Source organism: Castor canadensis, chromosome 5 (assembly GCF_047511655.1).
Source record: "Castor canadensis chromosome 5, mCasCan1.hap1v2, whole genome shotgun sequence".
Taxonomy (NCBI): domain Eukaryota; kingdom Metazoa; phylum Chordata; class Mammalia; order Rodentia; family Castoridae; genus Castor; species Castor canadensis.
This window is the reverse complement of record NC_133390.1, coordinates 1,350,127-1,375,604: the sequence shown is the minus strand read 5'-3', so window position 1 is coordinate 1,375,604 and position 25,478 is coordinate 1,350,127. Positions and strand designations below refer to the sequence as shown.

Below are 25,478 nucleotides of genomic sequence, written 5' to 3'. Positions count from 1 at the left end.
GTCTACTTTGGGATAATTTGTCAAGGTGCGCCCTGTTGACGTGGGTACCTTTCTGTGTATTATTCCTGAACAAACACGCGTAAAACTACACGCACAGCGGTCCTTTCAATCGCACCGCTTGTAGCTGCTGTGTCTCCAGTGGCTTGTGTTTGACAGTCAGCCGCTGTGTCAAGACCTGCATGTCCCACCTGCCGGTGTGAGAATGGCTTCTGGAGGAGGCCGAGGAAGGAAGAGTCCCTTTTGTCACTCCACTTCATCTGTTAATACCTCTCAGCTTCTCAAGAAAGACTGCTAACGCAAGAATTAAGAGTTTACTCAGTAAAGCAGAGAAAAACGAAACAAAGAAAACCTAACTAGCTCCTTGACCTGGTTCCGATCCATTCTTTTAGAGTGGGTGTTACCAGGAGTCATAACATTTTTGCATTTAAATAAACAACAATACTACCATTGAAAACAATTTGGTGACACTGCTGATTTATGTCACCCCACAAAGAATCTGTGGTGTTTGGCAATGCTGATCCCTCCTGGTTGGTCCTAGATCAGTCCCTACAATCAGTGACACATGTCCCAGTGTCACCCTCACTCTGTCCTACTCCCTTGCCTCCCCTGGGACACTCCCGGCTGTCCTGGGCTCTGCATTTCCTGTTCTGAAATGACCAGTGCTTCTCCAACGACCTTGCACAGTCGGCTGATGAACACATGTGACTCTCTTTAGGGCGTGTTGTTGCCACCAGGTTTATATCCCTCTGAAATTTATATCGAAGCTAGATCCTGGGGTGGTGGGATTGAGGGGTGGGGCCTTGAGGAAGTGATGAGGTCACAGGGAGGTTGGTGTCCTTACCAGAGCGGCCTGAAGAAGCTTGTAGCACCCTTTCCGCTTTCTGCCCCTCCCCCCTGTGAAGACACATCCAAGAGCAACAGGCCTCCACCAGAACAAGTCCACTGGCACCCTTGGACTTCCAGCCTCCAGGACTGCGGGCAGAACTTTCTGTTATCTGTAAATTGCTCCAATCATAAACACAGAATGGACTGAGATAGGGTCTATACTTAGGAGCAGGACAATGAGCTTTCATGAGATGTTTGTCTCTGCAAGAAATTCCGTTTTCCAGAGTGGCTTATCATTTACTCCCCCCATTACCAAAGAGGTCCCTGTGCTCATACTACAGCTTTGGCTGCCTGGACACCTAGTTGGAATTCTCCCTGCTGGATTCTTGGCTTCCCACTCTTCTTTTTCAATTTACATGTGAAAACACTTGCTATTTGATCTAACAAAAGGTTACATGTGAAATGTAAGTGATAAAATGTGGTACCCAACCTCTCCCATCCTCACCGCACCACCGAGGAGAAACTATTTCTCTAACCTCCTCCCTGTCCCTCAGGAGCCATCTCCCTCTTTCACTTGGTGCTTGCACTCCCTGACTGCTTTGCTAGCACATGTACTGGCCGAGTGTGTTCTTCATACATAACACCTACACCTGCAATACCACACATGGATGTGTGCCCAAGCCTATGATGCTTACTCTCCCTTGTTTGTAGACTCTGGAAGATGGTATGGGTCTCCAGTCAACGTTGCATCTCCAGATGTGCCACGTGGAGCACTGCAGTAGTTGGTGTGCTGAATGGCTGGGGGTGGGCACAGCGTGTGGACCTACAATGGTTTCATGTTTCCCCAGCGAATGGATAGTTGGATGCTGTAACGAGGCCACTGTGCAACTCCTGACCATGGGTGGCGTTTTCCTGGCTGTATACTGAAGAGTGCCATGGCCAGATACAGGAGTAAATGGGTATCAAGGTCATGAAATAATGAAATTATTTTCTTAAGTAAATACAATGTGAAAAATTCTGGTGGGCTGGGGATGTGTCAGTCAGTGGTAGCACAGTTGCTGACTATGCTTGAGGCCATGGTTTTGATTCTCAGAACCACAAAGCAAGTTCTAGAGACCTGCACCCTCTCCAGCGTTTGATATTGTCAGCTGTGAACATCTTTGCCAAGGAGGTGGGCGTGAAATTGTGTCTTACCGTGATCTGATTTCGCACTTCACTGTTGCTGAAAGGCTGGGCATCTTTTCCTGGGTTTACTGGCCATACACGTATCCTCTTCTGTGGCAAGCCCATTTTTGTCTTTTTCCATTTTTTATTAAGCTATTTGCCTTTTCATATTAGAGTTGTAAGTCTTCACGTGTTCTGGATCCAAATCCTGAGTTGTATGTGTTGCAAACATCTATTTGTTCACCTTTTTACTTCACTGCATCTTTTGCTAAATTTATAATTTTAATATGATCAAATTATTAATCTTATCTTTTACAGTTAATACTTTGTTTACTTCAAGAAATCTGTCCCTCTCTAAGGTGGTAAGATATATACCTATATTTATTTCAAAAGGTTGGTTTGCCTTAATCATTCGGGACTGATTTTTGTGTGGGGTGCAAGGCACATTCTTACTTTCATTTTTCCCCAAATGGAGAAATGTCCTTGCATCACTTATTGCAGTTGTCCTTTGCCCCTCTGACCTGCAGAGTGTGCCTCTTGCCATATAACAAAATACGTTTGTGTCTAGTTTCATTGGTCAATGTGTTCACCCTTGGGCCGGTGACAAATGGCCTTATTTATTATAGCTTAATAGTACATCTTGATATTTGGTGGTGCAAATCTTCACCTTCTTCTTCTTTAGGAATGTCTCAGCTTTTTGTAGGTCCTTTGCTTCCCACTGTGCATTTTAGATAAGTCAAGTTGCATGAGAATCCCTGTTGGAACATTTACAAGAGTGCCCTTGACCCTGTCAGGTAATTTGGGGAAGAAGTGAATCCATGACTCCAAGGTCTTCTTATATATCAAAATGCCTGTGTCTCTACATTTAGTTGCTATTTCATTAATTTTTCCACAATACCTTTTCCCCCGTACAGATAACATACTCTCTAGGTTTATTTTAACTCATTCTTTTGTTGCTATTATAAACAGTATCACTTTTCTAAGTTACATATTTGTTACTAGTGTATGGAGATCACTTCTGGGTCACGCCAATGTCATACTCAGCACCATGCTTGATTTTCATTAAATCTAAGACTTTAGCTGCAGGTTTGACTGCTTCTGCGTATGTATCATAGCTGTTTCTTCTTTGTACATTTCATTCCATGTCTGTCGTGCTGTGTAGATCAGACCGCATGAGAGTATCAGACAATGGTGGGAAAAGCAAGCCCTCCTGCCTTGTTTCTGATTACAGAACGGTATTAACACTTGGCTTTATGTTTGTTTCGGGTGATTTTTGTCTGCTATGGAAGTTCTCTTCTCGTCTTAGTTTTGTAAGTGTGTTTTTAAACATGAATGATGCTGGATTTGATCAAAAGCCTGTTCTGCAGCCCTGAGATGATCAACAGGATGTTCTTCATCGTTTGATGTGGTGATTTAATTAATAGACTTAAAAATGTTAACTCAAAGCCATATTCTTGGGGAAATCCAACTTGAGGACAGTGTTCGTGTTACCACTTCATATGCTGCTGGATTTTGGTTTGCTGAATGCTCCTTTCAGGTTTTGCAGAACTTATTAGGAACTTTTGAGTGAGGTTGGTCTATACTTTTTCACACTCATGTCGTTATTCCTAGGTTTTGAAGTACATGGGGGCTGGGAATGTGGTTCAGTGGTAGAGCACTTGCCTAGCATGTTTGTGGCTGAAGGTTCGATCCCCAGCACTGCAAAAATAAAACTTTAAAAACTGAAGTATATGAGATGGGAAGTGTTTCTTTTTTCCATCCAGTGACAACACTGCTGAATTTTTCAAGATCATTATGACCTCTGTGTTTTAAACCTAATGGGCTTTCTATCCTGTCCTCACTTTATCTTGTTTATGAATGATCTTTTCTTCTGGCAGTGCTCTTCTATTGAGTCCTCTGGCCTCTCTGGGTTCTCCTAGTCCCTGATAGCCCTCTCCTCTGTGTCTAGCTCTAAGGTAAGGTCCTTCAAGTCCAGGTTCCTTTTCTCTCTCAAACTCTCTTTAGATGGCTGGTGACTTCTTCCACTTCCATGGGTCTCAGATAGACATCTCCACCATACATGGAGTCTCTTCTCTGGATACCAATGTTGGTTTTTTTTTTTTTTTTTGAGACAGGGTCTCACTGTCTAGCCAGGCTGGCTGGGAACCTGAGATCCTCCTGCCTCAGCCTCGTGAGTGCTGGGATAGCAGGAGTGCCATCATGCCTGGCTTTGAACACCAATCTATTGTGTGCAGGTACCTTCCTGGCACCGTCACCTGGGCATCTGACAGCCTTGCACACTCAACACAGCCAGGAGAAACTCAGCTTCTTCCCAAATTCCAAAGTCTCAACACATAGCAGCAGAGTCCTGCATAGGACTTTGATTCCCCAAGCCCAGGAGCCAATCCATCACTCAGTCTTGCCAAGTCTATTTCCCAAAACAGCCCTTTCCCCTTCCGCCTGGCCTAAGATCTCTGCATGTAACCTAGGCACCTGCCTCAGCATTATTCCCAGTGCTGAGCCAGTCTCCCCCTCACACTAGCCCTTCCTGATGGTGCCAACTGGTTTGCACCTCTTTCCTGCTCCACCTGTGCCCTTGGATGCATCTGACCAAACTCCCAACTCCAGCCAGATGTAGATCCTACTTGGCTCAAACTGGGGACTGGCAGGCTTTTTATGTCAAGAACCAGATGGTAAATATTTTAAGCCTTGTGGGCCACATAAGCTGGTTGCTTATATTCTTTCTACCACACCCCCCACAACAATGCTTTACAATTGTAAAATTCATTCTTAGTTTGTGGACTGCACAAAAGTGGGCTACAGGCCTGCCTGCCCACCTGCGGCTTAACCACTCAACACATTCCATGCCTTGGTGGCTGAGGGAGGGTGGGAAATCCAAGGAGCCCAATCAGGATGACTCCCAACAGGAACGCTGGCAGCTGCTTCTCTCTTCTCTTTGTCTTGAAATTCACTCATCCTAAAGGCAACCCAAACATCACTGGCCTCCTGCAGCTTGTTCTGATGGCCTGTGTCTCTGGGCTCCCACACCTCTCATATTCCTCTCCATCCCGGCTCTCCCATCTTCATTACCAATCCTCTTTGGTCGTCAGTGATGGGCCAGCCTGTGAGGTGGCCTGAACGACCTGTTCAGTCCCAGCTACTATGGGGCACAGCTAAGTTTGCACTGTTGAACTCCCTTACCCATACTTGTTACCCTGGATTGTATCCCAGTTTTGCCAATGCCTGGCACCAACTCCGCCCAGACTATGACACCTAGAAGGCAAAAACATCTTCTTAATCACGTGACACATCTGCACACATGACCCTGCAAGTGTCACAATTCCCTACTCTGGCTGCCCCTGCTTTGACACACCCTGCTAGCTCCTCACTGGGGGAGTGGACATGGGCTGCTTTTACACCTGCAAGCCTTTGGCACTTTCAACAGGTGAAAGCCCTGGGTGCAAACAAAGGCTGAACAGCTGGACAGAGTTCCCTGCCTTTCCAGCAGCTCCTGTAAGGACCTGTAGCACACCTGGAGTAGGATCTGATCCTGTGTGGGGTTAGGTGCACAGTCTTACATTTAACTCAAAGGATGGCTTACCTGGCTTTCCCAGAAGCTAAGTGTCGCCCACCAACACAAAACCCACCACCACACCGCTGGGGCAGATGAGGTTCCTATATTCAACATTTGAGCAACATGTGTTGCTCAGAACACCAAGGAGGCATTTTCCTTCACAATTTGCATAAGTGAGATGTGAACAACAAAAGAAGCATTTAGAGGCCAGCAAGTAGACAGGCCCATCATGGCTGCCAGCATCTCTGAGACCAGGAGCTCACTTGAGGCACCCAGATGTTTGATCTGGACTGTAAACAGGAGACACATGGCTATATGTTTTTGCTGTTGCTTTGGACCCTTGGGAGGCTGTCGGAGTCCTCAAAGGACCTGACCTCATAAGTACTTGAGTGCCCATACTTGAGCTCCATGCTTCATGACACCTGGCAGTGTCTTGACCTCACAAGATGAAGCTGTCTTTCTTCAATGTTGGCACACAGAGTGGGACTTGGTGGGCAGAGGGCCTCTGACAGGGTGTAACAGGATGGGACACCAGCTGGTCAGCAAGAGCAGTGCAAGAATCTTGGCCATGGCCACCATCTTTCTTCCCCCAAGGAAAGTGGATGAGATTGGCATAACCAGCTACTTGTTTTTGCTGCAACAGACCATGACTTACCAAAGGCCCATGGAAGACAGCCACAGTGACAGCCTCCAATGAATCACACTTTTCTTGTCCATGCCTCTGTCCCTCACATCCACTCACACCCCACCAGCATGCTCATTTTAGTTGATGAGCCTTGAAGAAACAAGTGATGTGAATGGAGGCTGGAAAGGACCTATGTGGGGGGACTTGCTCTCTCTTGTGGATGGAGCCCACACACCACGAGAAGCAGACTCGGTCAGCCAGCTGACAGTGGATAACACATGGTGTAGGTCCTCCCATGGCTCCTGCCATAATCCCTATGAGCAAGGATGGCAATGAAGCAGAGATGAGCCAATAGCTGAACCCAGCACAAGCTGCTAGCCCACAGGATCGCCAGCAATGACTACTTTCGGTTCTTAAGTTTGGGGGTGATTTGTTACACAGAAATAGACACATTTGTTTATTAAGGATGAAGTCCTAGCAGGCATTCCAGGAGTCTTTATTTTCACTCAGTTGTCAACAGGCGTCCCTTTGGACACTGCCTGGTATCCAGCCTTCAGGCAGAATGAAGGTCTTGTTAGCTGGCTGGTCCAAGGGACAGACTTTTCTGTTGGGCCTGTGATGTCAGCTGATGTTGGTCTTTTGTAGCACTGCCCCTGGAGTCAGTTTATGCTCCAGAGCACCAACCTCCTCAGGCCCTGGTCTGTTGCAGCACTCTGTGGCGAAGCTATCTACCAGCACTTACTCTGTATTTGTCTTTTATTCCTCGTTTTACAAAAGAGGAAACAGGCTAAGAGAGGCTCAGTGGGATGTCTGACATCTGTGGATACGAACTTGACTCTGGGGTCTAGGTTAAGAACCTTGACTACTGCAAGGCTCCAGAGTATAAGGGTCAGTTACAGGAAAACAAGTTGGTTACAACTACTCCTTCCAGCCTCTTGGGCTCTCCCAATGGCCACCAACACCAGATGTGCTGCTTCACAGCTCTGGTGCTCCTCGGTTCCCAGGCACCCATGTCAAGAAGCACAGTTTCCCTTTAAGCTTTAGCTAATTATGTGTTCTCTCTCCCTCTGCTAGTTTCCTCATTTGTAAAAGTGGTCATAAAAGACTAACACAGGGAAAGCTCAGTTCAGTACCTAGGAAGAGGTCAACACTCCCCGAGTGTTGGCTGATAGCTATACTCCAAAGTGCTGTCATAGAACAGGCTTCCCGAGGAGGTCTGTGCTCTGCGTACACAATTCTAGGTAAGCCTATAACAAACCCAGCAAATATAAACAGAGGTAAAAGTTTATTGCATGCACTGTGAAAAGAAGCCTTGAGTGAGACTCTCAGATCAGGGCTGGAAACCGCGGGTGCTTGAGCATCAGCTTGGCCTGAACCCCACTTTCTTAGGCATGTACAGGCGGGTCCAGCTGTTTCTGCCGCAACCACAGGGCAAGACCACAGGTTCCTGGCCAGGGCATCACACCAAGGACGGGGTCTCCCAGCCCAGTTCTCCAGGAGGGAAGTGGGAGGGCAGGTCGCTGCCTGTAAGCTGGCTACTCATCCTCAAGGTAGCCGCGGGCAGGTGTGCCAGAGGCATCTCTCAGAAGAGCCCAGAGGCCGATTCTGGCGGAATCGTGGCTCCCAGGTGCGCGCTACACAAACGCAGTCCGCCCTTGACGCCACTCTTCTGGGAAAAGCAGAGCAGCCTTGACCGCACTTCAGTGGTCTAAACAGTGGCCCCCGATGACCGCTTCGCTATCCTCTGGCCCCCAGCCCTGGTTCTCCGCCTCGAGGCTCCCCGCCCGGATACCCCCGGTCTCCCACACGCTCCGCGGGGGCCTCCCGCCTCGCCCTGGTACCCCCGCTCCCGGAGACCCAGCGTCGGGGCGGCCAGGGGTCCGAGATGCCGCAAGGCCAAAGAGACGCGCGCGCGCGCACGTCAGCGCCCGACGCTGGCCCCGCCCCCGCATGCGCGCGCGCGCCCGTGACAGCGGCAGGGGCGGGGCCAGCGGAGGGGGCGGAGCCGCCGGCGCCGAGGCTGAGGCTGAGGCTGAGGCGCCGAGGCTGAGGCTGAGGCAGCGGCGAGGGGCGCCGGGCCGGGGCCGCGGGGCCAGCCGAGCCCGCCGCAGCGCGCAGGGCCGGAGGCCGGCTGCCCGCGGGCGCGGCGCGAGCCAAGGTGAGTCGACGGGGACGCGGGCGGCGGCGTTTATATAAGCGCGGGGCAGGTGGCTGAGGCCGCGGAGCTCCGCCCGGGCGCGGACCCCGAACCACAGACCCGGCCCATGGCCCAGGACCCCCGCCGGCCCGGGCTGTCCAGCCAGGCGGCGGGGCTACGGGCGGCCCCCGGGGCAGCGCCTCGCTCGGAGGGCAGGTTGGCCGGGACGGCGTCCCTCCGGCGGGCCGCGTCCTCTCGGATGCGCTGCGCCGCGGGAAGAGGCTGCGCCCAGGACGGTTCGTCCGCGTGGGATGCGCTGCGCCGCGGGGAGCGGAGTCTGCGCCCCCCGGCCGGGAGCCTGCGTCCCGGAGAGAGGACCCCGTGCCCCGCAGAGCGGAGGCTGAGCCCTGGGACGAGGCTGTGCTGGTGGGGTGCGGCTGCGCCCCGGGGAGGGGATCCCGTGCCCCAGCAGAGGCTGCGCCCCGGGGAGGGGATCCCGTGTTCAGCAGAGGCTGCGCCCCGGGAAGGGGATCCCCTGCCCCGCAGAGGGGAGGCTGCGCCCTGGGAAGGGGACCCCGTGCCCCAGCAGAGGCTGCGCCCCGGGAAGGGGATCCCCTGCCCCGCAGAGGGGAGGCTGCGCCCTGGGACGTGACTGCGCTGGTGGGGTGCGGCTGCGCCCGGAGGTGGGGATCCCGTGTCCCGCAGAGGGGAGGCTGCGTCCCAAGGGAGGGGACCCTGTGCCCCAGGAGATACTGAGCCCCCTCCCCAGGAGGGAATCCCGTGTCCCGCAGAGAGGAGGCTGCGCTCCAGGAAAGGCTGAGCCCCGGGGAAGGGGACACTGTGACCGGGGTACTGGAGGCTGCGTCCTGGATGGATGGTCCGCGTGCTTCCCGAGGGCGCAGCGTCCGTGTGGGACGCTGTGCGCCGTGGACGGCCCGGTGCGGGGAAGTTCCCGCGGGTGCCCGGCGTCTGTCGCCATCCAGACCCATCTGGGGCGGTCGGGGGCTCGAGGTGAATTTTAACGCGCTCACAGAGGCAGCAGGAAAATTACTGCGTTGGTGGCTGTGCGCGAAGGAAGGTGTTAGATGGGGCTGTGGACGTTGGACCCTGTGAGAGTTCGACTTTTTTGTAGGAGAACCTGAAATTCCCGTCGGGATTTACGTGAGAGACCTGTACCGGGGTGTTTGGTTGGCGGTTAATGTTTTTGGCTAGCAGGTTTTGGCTGTTACTTCGGATAAAGGCATCTTTATCCTTCTTACGCAGACCATTCTTGCGTTCCATTCTGGAACTGTATCGAAAAGTGGCCTGATACCAAACTTGCTTCTTTATGCTTAGTGCCATAATTAGGGTGATCAAACAGTAGGTTTTTTTTTTTTTTAAAGCTGAGAATAATAATACATATTTAATCTTATTTATTCCCTCTTAAGTTTATCCCTTGTTTTATTCCTTTTAAGGAAAATGCATTTTCCAAAACGCTGTGTTGTCTTAAGAGCGGGCTGTGTAAAAGCTGGTTGTCTGATTGTGGCTTGATTACCACCATCCTTTCTTGGAACTGAAACTGCTTTACCCTTTTTGCTTGCGGAGGGTTCCCGGGAGGAAAAGGGAGAAGGAGGAGAAGGCAGAAGGTTGACAAGTTCGGCTCCTCCTTGGACAGGGTTCCCCAGAGGGCAGGTCATCAGGCATGGACACCCACAACAGGGGTTTGATAAATATTGGATGAGACATGCTAAGCTGGGTACTGTGATCTTGCTGCTGCCAGACGGAGAGGAGCAACTCACAGGCTTTGAGAGGAATGTACTGTCTGTGCCTGTTAGAGGTCAGGGGTCTCTGAGACTGGGTACATTCAGCTATATCTGTGTCACATTTGAAGCTCTAGTTGGAAGGAGAAAAGGGGGCATTTCTGCAGGGTCAATGGTGACAGGAGAATGGGTGGGCTCTGAGGAACTGATGACACATGTGTCTCCTGCTGTTATCATGCAATCATTGTTGGGAGGCCAAGGCAGAGGAACTAGCTACCAAGAAATAACATCATCCACAAAGCACATCTCGCTCATAGACCAAGCTACTTTGTGAGTTTACGTGTCATAGAGCATTTGTGTTTCTTTTATATTTGTGGAATAAGAAAATCCTTTAAACCTGTCTTGGATCAGTGAATGAACAGAACAAACTTTAATTTATTTGACAAGTACTTGTCATGTGCTAGGCTCTCATCTGAAGATTCAGTGCTGACCACCATAGGCAGAGTTTAGAAGTGCCACTGACAGTCTGCCTTATTAGTCACTTTTATAGAGTTATTTATTTTTTACTTTATAATTTTTTTGTAGTGCCAAGGATAGAACTGTCACTTTTATAGCAGTAAAATTTTAAAATAAAAATTGTAATAACTGTAAAATTATATTTTTTGTTTGTAGATTTGAAAAGATAAGCATGCACATAATATAGTCACAAGGTTCCCAGATGTGCAGGTCATTCCACACAACCCCCCCACCACCCATTTCCCCCACCTGCTGCCCTGATGGATTGCACATTTCGGTCACAATACATATGCAGCTATATAGATAGTCTTTAATACAGCTTTTAATGTTTCCTTTATAAGCACTACAGTGGGTATTCTTAGGAATGGGCTCAAGGAAGACCTCATTATTTTTATTAATATCAAAATTCCTTACCTGTAAATTTTATTCCCTTGAATGCTGTGATTACCTCTGTATGTTAATAGGACCAGAAAATGTTGTTTAAGTAGGTAGGAGGTAGCTAGAAGTGCCTCTTAGAGATTAATCAGTGCATTTACCAGCCTATAAAAAACTCAGGGAAAATGATCAAGTTTAGTATGAAACAAAAAAGCTTAGAGACATCCAGCCTTATTGGAAAACTTGATGTTTTCTGTGTCAGTTTTCTGAAATCTGAACTTACAAACCCACACAGTTCAGTGTGGTGCTTAAAACTCTTTATTTAGTATGCCTATAAGATATGAAGTAGGAAAAGCAAACAGCAAGAATTTCACTTAAAAATCATACACAGAGTTTGTTAAGATTTCTTCCTTATCTTTCCCAAGTTACAAGTCTGTTTGGAACATTACAGGGAAGATGCTTTAGCCAGCATGTCTTCACGTTGCCTCTGTAGAGTTTTGCTTCCTCATTTGACAACTGTCGGGCTGGGACTGTAGTGTAGTATCAAATTATCACAGTTTTTGCAATTCGATTAGTGCTGCTTGTTGCTCTTCTCCATTTTCATGCTTATAATAAAGGGGCTCTTGGAGTATGCCAACTGTTGTGGTGGATTTCAAGTTAAGATAGAGCGGGAAGGGGATGAAAGTAGCTTGGAGATACCTGGTAGTTTTGCTGGAGAACAGTGCAGCTGCTTGCCCCAGGTCAGTGATTTCCTAAACTGGTGTTGGATGCTGGAGACACATTGAGCCTGAGGAAGATAGTCCTGCCTGCATGGGGTTCCCATTATGGGGGTCTGGACAACGGTAGACAAGTCCCAGATTCTGAGTGACCTGAAGGGAAAGGAAGCAGAGTAGATGGGAAGGATTAGAGGGAGAGCAGGGATGTGAGCTGGGCTGTGGCCCTGGTGCAGCCTTTCAGGCAGAGAGTGCTGGAAACATCAGGGAGGCCAGTGTGGCCAGAGAGGGCGGGAGAGTGTCGGGAAATGAGACTGGAGAGGTGGGGCAGGCTGTATCTTGCTGGAGCACATGGGCTGTGGTAAGGGATTTAGATTTTAATCTCAGAGTGATGGGAAGCCTAAGGAGGGCTGGCCTGCCTGCTCTCCTTTCTCCCTCTCTTTTAGAGAGTTTTGAACAGGGGATGGTGATGATCTGGTTTATCTTGTAGAAGAATCACTCTGGGTATTGGGTTATTTGGAGCTTATGGTGTGCCAGGCTGTCTTAAACACTTCAGATGTATATTCATATAATTTTTGTGGCAGTTCAAAAAGTGGGCATTGTTACTATTATTCCATACTATAGGTGGAGCACCTGAGTTACAGAATGGGAAAGTGATTGTCCAAGGCTACAGACAGGTGACAGAGGTTGTGCCTCCCTGCATTGAGCTCTTCCTACAGCAGGCAGTGAGACCAGTGAGGAGACAAGGCTGGGGCCCCTGTGGCAGTGAAGGTAAGATTCTTCACTGAATATCAGCCTACATAAGATGCCATCATTTGTAAGTTGCACGGTTGCTTTTTATACTAACAAAGGGGAAATGATGCCAATTACAGGGCAGTGCTTTTCTATTACAGCATGCATTTGCACTCATCGAAAGAGTTGGACTGTGCATGGACTTTTACAGTTACATCAGTGTTGTGCTTTCATAACGAGGAGAAATAGATGAAATAAGATAAAGTAATTGTAACATTTTGTTAAGAATCTGATTCTTCTGACATTTAGCTTGGGGTTGGTGCTATGTTGGTGGTGTTGATGGGGTAGGAAGTCTGGAATAGGCATGTGTTTAGGGTGGGGATTAAGATTTAGGATTTGGACAGTGGAGCGTGAAGCTGCTTAGAGGTGCCCTGGCCTTGCTTGGTAGTTATACCACATCCTGGCCTGGGCTGTCAGAGTGGGGTCATGATCCCACTGCTTACTGAATGTGTGGTCTTGGGAAAGCTATTTAATGTTTTCATCCATAGGTAAGGGAAAATAATAGCAACTTGCATCTCACAGAGTTGTCGAGTCAATAAACTGAGCTAACGTACAGTGCCTAAAATAGTACCTGACTAGCCATATTTAAAAGGGTTTGCTTTGCTTATTATTTTTATGATTAGTCATCTGAATGAAAAGTTTGGATATAGATGGAAATTCAAGGTCAGGTTCAGGAAGAGGTTGGGCCAAAATATGTAACTTTGGGAATCTTTTTCATAATAGCTGGTGTTTCAGACCACAGACTGGGCACTGGGTATGGACACAGAAGAGCAGAGGTGGGAATTGGCAGGGACTTTTGCAAGCGGTCTTCAGGGGAGGGAGTATTGGGAAGAAAAAAGGGGCCTACTGAAGCAGAGAAAAGCAGGAGGGTCCATGGGCTAAAATCTAAGACATGGAAGGGTCAGTTCCATGTCATTCTCAGGGGGCTGGAGAATCTTCCCTTGGATTGATGAGAGGCAGGTTGTCAGTGACCTTCATTGGTTTTTGCAGTAGTGGGGAGAGGAGAAAGTGTTGGAGTATTGAGTGTGGATGACTCGTTAGGAAAGTTTTGTTGAGGGGGAAGCTGACCAATGTGGTGGGACTGGAGGGGACTAGGTTCCTGTGTGTCTTATTAATGGCAGTGGTGTAGCATGTGCAAGAGTGGATGGAGACGATTCCAGGGAAGGGATCACTTGCAGGGGCTGGAGGAGTGGGAACATTCAGCCCCATGGGGCCTGAGACCCTCTGTTGACTCAAAAGTATTTTGAAGACATGCTGCCCTTTCAGATGAGGGCAGAAAATAAAATGTGGATTTGTGTCAGCCCAGAAAAGTTGGGAAGCATGTCCTAGGACTTAGGATCCAGCTTCCCACCAGTTGAACAGGCCCTATAGCTGCCTCACAGAAAGACACAGGTGGGAACAGAATTTTTAAGAAATTTTCCTTGTCTCTAAAAGTGTCCTTAGTGTAAGGAGACTTGACACCCTTATTAACCAAATCCAGCCCTGCTTAGAGAACCAGAAAACCTGGCATCTCAAATATCTAGAGTGGAACATTAGTTTTGCATTTAGGATGCACCCTGCTTTCTGCCCCAGAAGAGAGTGGGCTTGAGGCCTGGCCTCTAAACACCTACGTAATGTTCCTTGGGCAGCACATGAGGTTCACAGAGCTGCCTGTTAGGTTTGTGACAGCTTACCTTCAGAAGTTTTGATTTGTTTTGTTTGTGGTTGCTTGACTTTTTATGTCTGGAGTTTTGAAATGCCTGTGTTCTCAGTGGTCCAGCCAGTGGGATGATGAAGCTTTTCTGGCTTCATCTTGGCTATGCAGAGCTTGCTCCCCTGCTCTGGAAGCACAGACCCGCCACTCCCTCTCAGGCACAGGCTTTGCCAGGAGCCTACCAGGGACAGGGAGAGGAGAGACCTCTGCCGACATTCTCAGGGAGACTAAGTAAACCATGCAACCAGAAAAAAACTATACCTTGAAATGACTGTATCTGTGATGAGGCTAACAGACGTATCAGCTGAGGTAGATATATCATAGAGTAGCCCCTGCATGAGGTATGGGGGAAGGCTGGAGGGTACCCAGGCCCCAGTGTAGGTGGGCTGTGTGTCAGAGGGCTCAGAGCACCTTCCTGCTTTGGGGGACTCTGATTTGAGAGAATGCCTGCTTGTTAGAGTCTCTGAGGGAGCCATACTGTTGTTGGAGGTTGGAAGGTGAGTTTGGAGGGACACATGGGGCTGTGTAGGCACTTTAAGCAGGGGTTGGAGAAGATCAAGAGCCAAGGTTCTGGTGGAGCTTTCACATAATGCACGGGACATAGGTAGTAGAGCCCAGGGAGAGGGAACAGACATGGATTCTGTCTTGGTGGTGAGTGAAGGAGCTGGTCTAGAAGAGAGAGAAAGGAGGAACTGAGTAGCAAACACCAACTCAGACTCACTGTCTCCTACTGGACACTGTCAACCAATTCTTTCTGTACCTAAGAAGGTAGCAGAATTTCTCCCTGCAAGTCAGCAGTCAGCCCTTGAGCTGACGCCAGACCGTGTCCTCTGATCCCATTCAGTTCTGATGCTGTCTTATCTACACAGTGCATCAAGTCCCATGGGCTGAGGTCTCTGTCCCCATGACAGCCCTCACTTCAGACCCAGTCTCAAGTCTGGGCCTCTGGAACTTCTGCCTGATGGGTACAAATTGGGGTTCTGCCACCACCTCCTGGGGTTCACTTAATTTGCTAGAAAGGCTCAGAGTGCAGGGAAACCTTTAGCTGTGTTTACTGATTTGTAACAAAGGACATTTTAAAGGATACAAAGAAGTGGCCTGTGAAGAGATACACAGGGCAGGGAGCTCTATACCTGTGGAGCTGGGGTGTGTCCTCTCCCTGCTGGTGGATGAGTTCTTGTGTGCCTCCTGGGAACCTCTAGTGCTCAGCTGTCCAGAAGCTCCCAGCCCACCCTTTAGGGTTTTATGGAGGCTTGATTGCTATTAGCCTGGGCGGGGAAACCCAGGGAGGCCCCTCTCACAAAGAAGGCCCCCTTCTTTGTGTAGCATTTGTTCTTCTCTATGAAATGTGGGTCTTATCTACTGTCAGTCAAGGTGGGTCAGAGAAAGGTGGGTCAGACAGGTTGTCTGTGACCTGCCTTGGGGAAGGAAACTAGTTTCTATGGCCTGGCTTGGGAAGAGAATTGTGAGTCAGGAATTGTGGATAAAACAAAAGTATATGTGCATACCTGTGTGTATGTACACATCTCATAACGTGACAAGGGTTAAGAAAGTTTTGGAACTGATAATGATGCTGTGATGGTGCTAAAGACTGAAAGGGTTGGGAGTGCAGAGTCTTCAGCTACAGATGTCACATTGCATTGAGTCATCCGCTTGTATATGACCTCAGAATATCTGCATGTACTTACATACTGTCTACAGAATGCATCACTTGTCCTCTGTAAAACACAGGCTGGGTATGTATTTAAGCTCTGATTAGAAAGAACTTCTTGGGGTCCTCTTACTTGTGTCAGGTACTCCTCACAACAGTCCCTTGTAGATGGTCTCACCCCTACTTTTCAGATCAGGAAACCAATGCTAAGAGGCTCAGTGACTTCCTGGGAAAGCTGGATATTACTTAGTTAGCAGTTATTAAGTTCATACTGTGTGTCACACATGGATAAGCGAGTTTAATCTCATTGATCCTCATGATGATCTTGGGAGGAATTGCCACCATTTCCTGTCGCTAATGGGAACTTCTCTCAGGGCTTGCCTGAATGGCCTGCCAGGTCTCCTCCATCTTCTTTTACTCTGCTTCCCTTCATTGAGTTCTTGACTAGCAGCTAGGTACAGCCTTTAATGGAAGAGACATATACCATTCTCCTGCTTTAAACCCTACTACTGCTGCATCTCTTGTGCTCCCAGTGGTCCCCTCTCCCATTGTCCCCACTGCTTGCTGCCACCCTTGGGTCCTGCCTTCAGCTGTCTTAGGTTTACAGCCAGCCTTTACTTTGTTCCCCTGCACACCCTTGCCTACTGCATGCCCTGCCATTTCTCTGGTTATGTTTGCCATGTGTCCCCACCTGTCCTCTCTGCATGGCTGCCTGGCATGCAGAGGCTCTGCCTCTGAAAGGCAGAACCGTTGCTCTGGCTGTATCCTGTAGGCTCAGAACAATTCCTGGCAGATGGCAGGTACTCATAAGTACTTGCCGAGTAAATGAATGACTTTGTCTTACTTTTTCTGTAGCTGGTACATAGTAGAACCTGAGTGGAGGAAGTTGTCTGCCTCTGCGAACGTGTGCTTTTCTGCCTCTCCACACTGCCCCCACCTCCTACTGTACTTGGTGAATCAGTCATATATTTATGCCCCATATGTCTATGTTATCTCCAGACTTCCTTGCTTTTCTTTGTAGAATAGAAACATTTACAAAACATAGTCATAAAACCACGGAGTGCAATATAGTAAATTAATCTGTTGAAAACAGGGAGTTCACATCCTGAAAAAATTGCTCTGTCCTGAAAATGTCACTGTAGCCTCTTTTTGGCAGTGTATAGTTGAACTGCATTCCTATAAGTGATAACAGTGTCCAAAAGTTGGAGATTTTGGGAGTATTTTTTAAAAAAGCAGCTGAATAGAATGAAAAATGTATTTGATTCAACTGTGAAGGCTTAACTGTTGGAATGACTCAAAGTGCTAGAGCACCTGCCTGGCAAGCATGAGGCCCTGAGTTCAAACCCCAGTACCACCAAAACTGTGGAGGCTTAAAGGAATTAAAACTGGGGAAAGCATGACTTATCAGCTGTTCGGTAAGGAGCAGGCAGGACCATGTCTCAGAATTTGGAGACCTGGGGATTTAATCCCAGTCCAACTCTGAATCAGTCAGAGGGTCCTGGAATGTGAAATGAGGATGATGAGTTGGTAGTTTCTAAGGTCTGGGGTCAGTAGGAGTGAAATAATACATTCTGAGTGTTTTGAGGGCTGTTCATTTTGTTTTCCGCAAATATCCATCATGGAACCTCTGTGTAGGCCTGGTTAACAGCAGGTGGTCGTGCCACTCATGTCCTGGCTGCTAAGGTTCATGTGAAGCTAGGTACCTGGCAGAGGTGCCTGGTAACTTTCATTTCAGGTTCATGATTGTTGAAAGAGAAAGGGCTGGAAAAGGGTTCTTAGGATTTGAGCAGGGTTGGGCAGGATAAGGAGGTGGAGAAAGGGACTCTGGTTCCATGAGGAAATGTGAGACCCCAGGGGGCCAGAGCTTGTCCCTTTCTGTACTTCTAGGGTCTTAGGGGACTAGACTGTATCCATTGTCTTGAATTGAGCAGTTCTATGAGTCGGGAGTTCATCACTACTGACTAATCAGTTAAGGTTTAATTACCTGCTTCTTCTAACATCACCAAGTTGGAGCAGGTGCTGTTAGCACATCTCCCAGGCAGGCTGGAAAATAAGTCTGAACATTGTGCTGGTTTTCTGTGCCTTTACTTAGGGACAGTGCATGTAAACCCGATTTCTCCTTTTATTAGTAGTAGTGCCATCCAAGTGCACTAAGCCACAGAGGGTGACCCACTTGTGATGAGTTAGTTTCCTTGAGAAAAGGGATTTATTCGGGGCTACCAGGGACTTCTCACTGTCTTTGTTCTGGGTTCGGGCATTGTATCTGGTGGTCCATGGTACCTGTGCCAAGTGAGGATGCTGCTCCAGCTGGGCCTCCACAGCTGTCACCTTTCTCAGTACCTTCCCCTTTCAAGAGACCTGCTTCCTCAGATTTCTGTCTTTCGAGGTGCAGCTTTATGGGGTACCTCAGGTTGGCATGGCCTGTCACTATGGCATTATGGCAGCATGAGAACAGGAGATGGGATTCTGGTGAGGGGGTGCTCATCACTGGGGTGTCCTCGAGTAGATAGGGGAATATAAAGATGCTAGGTAGCCCCAGAGGTCACCCTGACCTGCATGGGAGGAAGAGAAGACTCTTAGTGTTAGCTAACTGCTCAAGAGCACTAGCAGCCTGCAATTAGCCTAGGTGCGGTTGAGGCCCTGCGAGGGTGACATGTTCGTGCTGCAGTTCAGGTTGCAGGGATTTGACTGTTCACGATCATACTCTTTTTTAGATAAGGGTGAAATTAATCACATCAAATGCATATTTATTAGTCTTGTAAGTTCAAGTTTGATTCCTTTCATGGTAGATGTCTACCCTAAATAGACATCTGTTAAATTCTGGAGCTGAATTAGGGCTTCTGTTGTAGCAGTGTTCTTTTGTGGAATACTCTAGGGGATTATCTTTACTTTCATAATATATTGAACTTTATTTTCATTAAAAAGTTTACAGAACTTCATGTAATAAGTTTTTGTTTAAGTTTCTAGTTCCAAGAAAGTAGTGGCACAAGCAGTAAACAGTGAATAACTGTTGGCTGCAGAGAGATGTTGGTTTGGGGAGTTGAGGCTGCTGAAGCATCCGAGTTCAGCAGAATGGAATTCAGAGGAATGAATCATAAGGTTTCAGAGCTGCAACAGTTTGAGATCACAGAGTTCAACCTAGATTTTACAGTCACTGAAACAAACCCTAGGAAAACAATCTGCTTGCATAACTTTTCGGCTAGCTTTTGGAAGTCCTCTGAGGAACCTCTGTCTGGAGTCTGCTCACCAGCCATCCCTTGGCACAGGAGCTGCAGAGCTACCAGGAGCAGAGATACCAGCTTTGACTTAGGATTTTCCCTCTATATTTCTTGGTACCACGTAGGAGATGATTTTCACCCACATGCCGATGAATGAGTGACATATTGGATCATTTCACAGCAAAGCTTTCTGTTCTTTAATTTCATGCCTCTAATGAAACCGTAAGGGCATTGATTATGTTTCCTTAGAGAAAGCTGGTATCATGTAACCTGTAGGGCACTGCCGAGCGTGTGTCTCTTCTGTGGGCCTGGCATGTAGTCTGCTCCCGTTACCTGTGGTTCTTCTTGTATGAATCAGCTGCAGATGCATGTGTGGGTTTTAGGTCTGTTTACTCCTGAAAGCCCTGGCCGGAGCACAAGAGAGGTTGTTCCTTTTTCTCAACAGTGATTTTGAACTGGGAAAGTTGAGCCGGGGTTATCAGGACACTACTGGCTACATGTGAAGCCAGGACAGGACGGCACAGTACAGACATAAGGCTGCCTGTGTGCCTCACCACGTCCCATCTGAGAACTGATCCAGGTGTTTTCCTGGTCTTATTGACTGTTCCAGGAAGCAATGCAAATTGCAAGTAGGATCAAATTACATCTGAAGGGTCGTCTTTTCAGAGTGCACTGGGAAGACATGGAAGAAGGCAGGAGAGGGGTCTTGTAACTTTTACCTGTTTTTTTAAGCAGCAGCCACAGAATCCCCCACTTTCCATCCTTGCAATGGACACTCACTGATTTTCTTGCCTATCTGAGTTGTGCCACTGTCACCACCATCCAGTGTTAGAACTTGCCATCCGGTTTTAGGGATCATTGCCTAGAATGATCCCTATATCCATTTGCAGTTGACTCCCATAGCCACCCTGCTGTGGGCAATCTGTATTCTGTTTTTAGGTTGCCTTTTTCAGATCCTTCGTTTGAGTGGAGTCATGTCCTGACTGGTCTGCACTGTCGGGCGTCATCTACTTGCCATGCTTTCAAGGTTCACTCGTGCTGCAGCCCACCTGTAGCTCCTTGATCGTTCAGGTGCTCTGTTGTATGGACATAGCACATCCTATTTAGCCCTTACCACAAAGGGGTTTGGGGTTGTTGCCACTTTTTGACTATTACAAATGACACTACTATGAACGTTAGCGGAATATCTTTCTTTTAGGTAGATTCCCAGGGGTTCATAGGAGCTTTGAAATGGGTTTAAGACAAAACAAAAACATTTCTTTGCTATTGATAATACTGGTAAGGATGATTTGTGTGATTTTGCACAGCTCGCTCCTGAGGCCTGACTCTGTGATGTGTGCCCCAGTTGCTTCCAGGATGAACTATCTCAGCCATAAAGTTAAGCAGAAGCTGTGTGGGTTTCTTGAGAAGGCGGTCCTGGTCCTGTGTCTGGTGTTTGCTGTTGAGTCCTTCCCAGAGTTTGGCTTTTTTCCCACGCATCAGAAGAAGAAATCAATGAAGTATGGTTGGGCACATTAGAAGCCACAGCCAGCCTACAAAACCACACAGGCACTTACCTTTTGACCTAGCAGCTCCACTTCTAGGAATCTGTCTGGAAGACACACCTCCAGTAATGTGGAAACATGTGTGGCATGCCCTAGAGCTCCATGTGCAAGAGGAGGCTGAAGACTCTGTTGGGCAGACCATTGCTGTGAATTGGTTTGTGGTGAGTTCCAAGATACGCTGGATGTGAACTAGGCAAGTGCCAGAGAACATCTGGTGTGCTGCCCCTGTGTGGGAACACATGCTGGCCACACACTTGTGCAGGCAGACAGGAGTGAAGGAAGAGCGTGGTCATGGTGGGGGATGGGAGGGGCTGAGGAAAGGGGTAGGCACTAGGCTGGCGGCCCTGCACCTCTCTGAGAACACCGTTAGTACAGCCTGGAGCCACAGGCACTTCACATACCCAGAATGAAATAGACAATTAATGTCAGCCAGGACACAGGGAACTCCAAAGGAAACATGCACAGGTACACACATCACACTATATAGAATACAGTAACAGAGTGGCAGCAAAACAGCTGGGGAAAAGTATTAATCTTAATTTGAAAAACAGTGTATCGACTATATTTTCTAAGGTTAAAGACAGAAAGAACTGATGAACTGCTATTCTCTAGTAGTAGTAAATTTGTTTCTTAAGGGTCAAGGTCAGCTATATGAAGCTATGTTATGTGAACATGGGGTTGAACACAGAAGCTGGTCTGTAGTGGAAAATGAATGCCAGGCATCTCCCTGCCCCAAGTTACAAATAAGAGCAGCTAGAAGCTGATGTTGGATTGGAATTGGGTATCAGTGTGACCCTTTGGTCTTTAACATGTGCACGTACAGGTGTGGAAGCAGTAGAGATGTGTTTGTATGAACATCTGGGTCTCCGAGCTTTGTCTTTTGGGAAGGCCTAGAGGCAGTGAACCCCAGCAGCAGCCAGCACCCAGAAAAGTCAGCAGCTGCATGGAGAAGATGATACTGGCTTACCTGCGTGTGCCAAGAAATTAGGAAGTACTCGGGACAGATTGTATTGGAAGGAGCCAACCCAGAGGAGCCCGCAATGGCCAGAGCAAGGAAATAAATGAATAGTCCATAAATAAAATTTAAAAAGTACCCACCACTCCCTACTGATACACACAATTGACCAAATAAGCACAGCAGGGGCATCTCTTCTTCAGGAAGAATGCCAGTCAATCAGCATTTAGGAAGGGAGGTCACAGCGAATCACCACAAATAAACATCACAGTCTGGGGACCCCAGGGCCAGGGATTCTATGGGCGGGTGCTAAGATTAATGGGCAAAACTTGAAGAGAAACAGGATATTTGCCTTTTCTCAAAGTATCTCTTTCCCAACTTGTTTACTTATTGAGAAGGGAAAAACAGTAACTAGAGTGGAGAAAGGCAGCACCAGTGCCTCACTAGGGGAGAAACTGACCTTACCTGTTGTAAGATATGCCCCCTGCCACATCACTGTGCTGCTTCTGCTGCTCATGTGCCCACAGTCTAGCCAGGAGGAAACATCTGACCCGCTTCAGCAGGGACCCTCAACTAGAACCGGACCAGCACCTTCCAGAGTTCCCAGTTCAGAAAAAAAGGAGACTGGGCTCAGGCTCTGCTTGGATACTGAGGAGTTGCTAGATGCGAGGTGCAGTACTGCATGGGAGCCTGGGACAGAACGGGCTTAGTGGAAAACTGCTGAAATTCAAATCAAGTCCATGATGGGACTAATAGTATCACCCCAGGGTTCATTTTCCAATTTTGACGCTTCCCCATTCAGCCTCTCCCAGTGCTCACAGCTCACAAAACCCACGCTTTGTGCTTTCAGAGAAGCTGGGGAAGGGTGCATGGGAACTCCCCATACTCTTGCAACCTTCCCATAAGTCTAAAATTCAAAAGAAAAAGTTGAGAAAGAAAGCACAGGACAGAACATGAGGAGACCCTGCCTCTGCCTCTGCCTCTGCTCTAGAAAGCTTTGCTGTGCTCTGCTGCTGAGGGAATGTCCAAGGTCGCTTTCGGTGAGACATCCTTGCCTGGCAGTTCTGCTGGCCTCTGGTTGTGTGCAGCATTCTGCGGGTGTCCTTCCACACCTGGGTAGGCGGGACGCTTTTCCCAGTCCCAGAGGCACCCTTGAACATCTGCCCCCAGCACCACGTAAATGTTTCCCAAGGCTAGTTTCCTGGCATATTTCCTTGGTCTTTGGATTTGGGCTCTTTTTTTTTTAATCCAAAGAGTTTTAAATTTTTATATAATCAAATGTATCAGTCTTGACCTTTGTGTCTTGGATTCTGTGTCCTATCTAAGAACATTTACTTCAGTAATCACATTTTTCTTCAGTTTATCTCAGTAGTTTTCTATTTTATTTTTCACATTTAGCCGATTTCATTTATAAAAATTAATTTTTATGTAGTTTGAGGTCAGCCTAACATTTTTCCAGTTGGCTGGCCACTTGCTTCAGTCAGTGAGGAGTCTGCCCTGAGCTCTGAGGTTGGGCACCCCACCTTCACGCAGCAAGGGCTTCTCAGCTGCCCTTCCAAGTGTTCGTCATTGTCTGTGGAGGACAGCTCTTGGTTTGTATGTTGATTGTTCATAGCTTGTCATTTATGTCTCACAGCTTCCAGATAGAGGCTCCTCCTGTGTGCATAGTGCCCCTCCCTTCTAAAGCAAGGGGTACCTGTTCCCCTTGCTAACTGAGCTTCGGGTACCTTGTGAAAGGCACTGTTGGGTAGCAGCAAAGATTGGCAGGCCTCTCCTCCCATCTTAGGTTTTGTGTGAACAGCCCTCAGGCTCCGTCATTAAGTGTGGTGTTACTGTGGGTGTTCTGTATGTAGTCTTCATCTGGAGTAGCAAAGGACTCTTTTTAAAGTCATGACAGTGGTCGTGAACAGTGCTAGTATTTACTTCTGGGCATCCGAGATAGTCTGGTTTCCTCTCCCTTTTGTCAATATGGTAAGTTTTATAGTAGGTTTCCTTTTGTTAAACCCTGCTTTGAACACACTGCAAAATTAAATTTGCTGTTTAACACCTTCTACTTTTTAAAAAATGAGTCTCTCCTCACTCCCAACCTTCCCCCGACCCCCTGCCCCTAGCTTCTTCAGTTTTTTGAGCTATAATTTACAGGCTGCACGGTATGCATAGTGCTGTAAATGCCCAACTGCAGGCTTTCTGGGGCAGGTGTAGAAGCCTCAGTGTTGGTATTTGCCAGTGTAGACCATATTCTTGTATTCCATTTCAAGCAGCTGCCCTGTCAGCTGGTTGACAAAATTCCTGAAAGTGTAGCATCTGTGGGGAGCAGGTAGGAGCTGGGCCAGCATGCCACACCCTGCGCGTGAAGTCTGGTGGCTTTCCTTTGGGTACTGTCAGGTGTGCACCCCATACCTGTCAGGCTCTGTGCTCCCACCTCCCTAGGTGACCAGTGCTGTCTGGCATTACCATGCTGTCCTCACTTTTAGCTCTAATACCTCCCATATTTGTCTTTAAGACATGATCTTGCTATGTACCTCATCATGACCTCACGATCCTCCTGCTGGGATTATAGGCATGTACCTCCATGCCCAGCAAGTTGTTCTTGTTTTCCGTTTTGCACATTTATAGCTCTATGTTTCCTACATAAGAACTGCCTTGCCCACCTCATTTATAGATAGTAAAAGGTAGGGTTTGTAGTGAAACCATATCTTTGTATTGAAAAACTGAGCATGTGACCCATGCTTACTCTTGTGGCACTGGTTTTATTAGGTACACAGCAGGGTTTGTGATGACAGCTGTCATTAAACATGCTGTCATCTTCTATTCACATAGCCCTTATCAACTTTAGCATCATCTAGCCCTTTTTCCACTCATTTGTGTATGAATTAATTAAACAGTAATTTTTGAGTGCTTACTACGTGCCTATTAGGACACGTTTTGGATGCTGGAGACGTGATGGCAAATGTAGAATTAACTCAGCCTGCTCTTGTGGAGCATCTGTTCTGATATGTCTGTGTCCCTCGGCTGCCATTCCTATTGACTTTCCCTGCCGGTTTTCTCCTCACTAAGACCTCCACTTGCCTTTGCCTTGGGGATTCTCTCAGATCAGCCCTAAACCACCTGACTGCTTCACTGCTTCGTTTGAAACTCTGCTCTGATGCTAGTTTACATTTAGCTCAGCTACTTACATACTTGTTTCTGCTTTTACCAAATTCTTTTTTTGGGGAGGGGTATTGGGGTTTGAACTTGGACCCTTGTGCTTGCTAGGCAGGTGCTCTACCACTTGAGCCACACCCTAGCTTCTTTTACCAAATTCTTGTGATGAAAAAGCAAAAGGAGTTGAATCTGGTGATTTTTTTTTTTTTATAAAGGCTAAAGTTTAAGGGGCCGTAAGTGCAGTAATTGGAAAAGTTTGATGAAATGGCACTTTATATGGTCACTAACTATCACTGCTGAGTGAGCAGTTCTGGGCCTGCTGTTGGCCACTCAGGGAGGACAGTAAGTGGTGTAGGGTACTGTCTTCAGCTTCCTTTGGTGGGTGACTGTCTTTGGACAGCTTGGTGACTCGAAGGGTTGGGAGCCTGGTCATCAGTCTGCCTACAGCATTGCTGGGTGCCATGGTATCCTGCAGGGTAGAGGAGGTAGAGGTTCAGCAAGCAGTGGGCTCCCTCAGGAGGAGGAGCTAACAGGATCCAGATGGAGCTGGACAGTCTTGGTGGGCTGGGCAGGAGCTTGGATGCAGGCCAGTGGACCTCCCAGGCCCGTCTGCTTGTCTTTCTGCCACAGTGGTTTGGGTTTCTGCTGTTCTAATTCTTTGCAAATTAATTTGTCTTTAAGTTAAGCACCATTATTTTATTTCAATGAGAAAATAGCTGTTTGTTTGGAATAACTTATAAGAGTCTAGAGATCAGAGAATGTGACATGCAATGCCTGGGTCACCACATCTGAGGAAGGCCTACGGGAGGCATGGGGCGTGGGCCACTTGTGCTA

At 47.9% G+C, this 25,478-nt stretch overlaps 1 protein-coding gene across 10 annotated transcripts in view; it reads left to right on the top strand.

Moving 5' to 3' along the window:
* The first annotated feature begins 8,262 nt into the window (after positions 1-8,262).
* Positions 8,263-25,478, top strand: part of Adarb1 (adenosine deaminase RNA specific B1) — a 127,170-nt gene continuing 109,954 nt past the window's right edge. For 3 of the 10 annotated variants that reach the window (XM_074072492.1, XM_074072485.1, XM_074072491.1), the window contains exon 1: positions 12,291-12,418. The gene's annotated coding sequence lies outside the window, so the exon portion shown is untranslated. Of the gene's footprint in view, positions 8,326-12,271; positions 12,419-25,478 lie in introns of those variants that run through there. The other 7 variants (XM_074072495.1, XM_020177208.2, XM_074072490.1 and 4 more) reach the window with 7 other exon arrangements.